Here is a 3,146-nt window from a genome sequence, read left to right on the forward strand (position 1 = left end):
GCCCCTTTTTGCTCAGTAGGCTTTAAACAGGGCCTCTGAACAGGGTATATGAGCTCCGAGGTTAGTGATTTGCTTTTGGGGCCACACTCATTGCAAGAGTGTTGGTGTGGAGACTCTGGGTAGCTGTCAAGGAGCTCTCTCCCCTCCCCAGCTTTGAAAACCCAAAATACTAATGCTTCTCTCTCTCTGGTAACTATGCATGTATTGCTATGGTCAGACAAAAGCCTGTCTAATTATCTGTTTACATTTTCTTTTTGTATTTGCTCTGAAGTTCAGGGGGCTGACTTTTCTCCCTGAACCAAGTAAATAATATAGGTATGTTTAATTAAAGATTGTTAACTCTTTAAAGTTGCTTTCCTTAGAAAAGCAGATCAAAGAACCAGTGCTAGCAGCCCTCCTATGTGCTCTTGTTGTTGGTCTTATTGTTGGACTTTCACCTTCACGCCAACTAGTAGCAACACTGATATTACAATTGCTAGGAATAGCTAAGTCATTCACAGTTTATGGTTGTACTGTATTGTTGTTACTGTGTACAGTGTTCTCCTCATTCTGCTCCTTTCACTTTGCTTTTATTACTTCATCTGAAAACTACCTGTTCATATCCTATGATCATTTATCAGTTGGGGAATGACTTGTATTCTTATAAATTTGACTCAGTTCTTTATATATTTGAGAAATGGGGCCTTTATAACAAATTTTGCTACAAAAATTTTATTACAGTTATAATTACTGTGTATTTCCCTCAATCCCATTTTTCCTCTATTTATCCTATCTCTCTCTGTCTTTCTCCTTTCACCCTGCCCATCCTCAAAGGTATTTTCCTTCTGACTACCACTTCCCCCAATTCATACTCCTAGCAGATCCCCACCCCCCTTCTCTAATTCCTCCTCTCTTTCTACTTTCTTATAGGGTATGATACATTTCTATACCCAGTTGAGTGTGTATATTACCCCCTCTTTGAGGCAATTACAATGAGAATAAGGCTCAAGCACCCCCTAACACCTCACCATTGCCCCCTCCATTGTAAAAGCTCTTTTTTTTCTTTCTTTTTTTTTTTACAATTTCCAAAATAATTTTATTGTCAGGATTCTGTACTTTAGTTCTCCTTCTCCTGTATAGTCTTGGTAGCCCAGAGTTGACCAGTACGGGGGGCAGCAATAAGACCGACCTTTGCTCCAGCTGGGGCGTCTTTTCAAATGGTGAATGGTTTTCCAATATGCCGGTGATTACTTCCTCCCAAGGGATGTTCCACAGGATTCATGGCCACACCCCAGACACGAGGCCAGCAGTTTCTTTTGGCCTTGTATTTGTGGTAGGCACGACCTGCCTTAAGGATGGGTTTATCAATACGACCTCCTCCTGCAACAACACCAACCACAGCTCTGTTTGCAGAGGAGATCACTTTTTTAGAGCCTGAAGGTAGTTTTACTCGTGTCTTCTTGGTTTCAGGATTGTGAGAAATCACTGTGGCATAGTTTCCAGGCGCACAGGCAAGCTTACCCCGGTCCCCAGGCTTTTCTTCAAGACAGCACACTATGGTCCCTTCAGGCATAGTGCCAACTGGGAGGACATTGCTAATGTTGAGTTGAGCTTTCTTACCACAGTACACAAACTGGCCAGTATGGATGCCTTCAGCAGCAATGAACAACTCTGTCTCCTTTTTAAATCGGTAAGGATCCCGGAAAGCTACTTTTGCAAGAGGAACCCCTCGGCCTGGATCATGGATTATGTCCTTTACGATACCCTTAATGTAGCCATGCCTCTCGGCGAAGTCGACTGCCCAGGAACTTGGCGACTCCTTTCCTGTGCTTTACGGGAGCACGGAAGACCAAGCTCGCACCCTTCCTCAGACCACGGATCACTCAGTCCATCTTGCGCGGTCTGGCTCTGGACCTGCGAGAAAGACTAAAAGCTCTTTCACACGTCTTTTATGTGAGATAATTTCCCCCATTCCATTGCTCCCTTTTCCCTCTCCCAGTGCATTCTCCTTTCTTACCCTTATTTTCCATAGTCAACTCATACCTATGACCTCTAGGTATACTCCTAACTGCTCCAATAATGAGAACGTTCTTAAGAGTTACAAGTATTATCTTTCATGTAGGAATATATACAGTTTAATCTTATTGAATCCTTTATGATTTCTCTTTCTTGTTTACCTTTTTTATGCTTCTCTTGAACTTCATATTTAAAAGACAAATTTTCTTTTCAACTCTGGTCTTTTCACCTAGAATGCTTGAAAGTCCTCCATTTCATTGAATAGAATTTCTGTCCTAAAGGATTATACTCAGTTTTGCTGGGTAGGTGATCCTTGGTTGCAATCCTCTTTTGCTTCCTAAACCTCCTTCTTTGCTTTCTGGAATATCACATTCCAAGCCCTCTACTCTTTTAATGTAGAAGCTCCTAAATCTTGTTTATCCTGACTGTAGTTCCATGATATTTTAATTTCCTTCTTTCTGGATGCTTTCAATATTTTCTCCTTGACCTGGGAGCTCTGGAATTTAGTTGTAATGTTCCTGGGTGTTTTCATTTTGGAATCTCTTTCAGAAGATGATCAGTAGATTCTTTACATTTCTGTTTTATCCTCTGGTTCTAGGATATGAAGACGGTGTTCCTTGATAATTTCTTGTAAGATGGTTTTTAGGCTCCTTTTTTGATCATGGTTTTTGGGCAGTTCAATAATTCTAAAATTATCTCTCCTCAACCTATTTTCCAAGTCAGTTATTTTTCTAATGAGATATTTTGTATTTTCTTCTTTTTTCACTCTTTTGATTTTGTTTATTTCTTGATGTCTCATGAAGTCATTAGTATCCACTTGCCCAATTCTAATTTTAAAGAATTGTTTTCATCGGTGAGCTTTTGTGATTCTTTTTCCATTTGGCCCATTCTATTTTTTAAGGAGGTCTTTTCAGTGGATTTTTGTGCCTCTCTTACCATGTGGCCTATTCTGTTTTTTAAGATCTTATTTTCTTCAGTATTTTTTTTACCTCCTTTACCAAGTTGTGACTCTTTTTTCATGATTTTCTCACATAGCTTTCATTTCTTTTCCCCATCTACCTCTCTTATTGGATTTTAAAAATCCTCTTTGAAATCTTCCAGAAATTTCTTTTGGTCCTGAAACCCAATCACACTTTTTTTGAGGTTTTAGT

At 39.8% G+C, this 3,146-nt stretch overlaps 1 pseudogene; it reads right to left on the minus strand.

The window, feature by feature from the left end:
* Window positions 1–1,061: 1,061 nt before the first annotated feature.
* Window positions 1,062–1,871, minus strand: LOC118838795 (annotated as a pseudogene).
* Window positions 1,872–3,146: the final 1,275 nt, after the last annotated feature.

This window comes from Trichosurus vulpecula, chromosome 2, assembly GCF_011100635.1.
Source record: "Trichosurus vulpecula isolate mTriVul1 chromosome 2, mTriVul1.pri, whole genome shotgun sequence".
Taxonomy (NCBI): Eukaryota; Metazoa; Chordata; class Mammalia; order Diprotodontia; family Phalangeridae; genus Trichosurus; species Trichosurus vulpecula.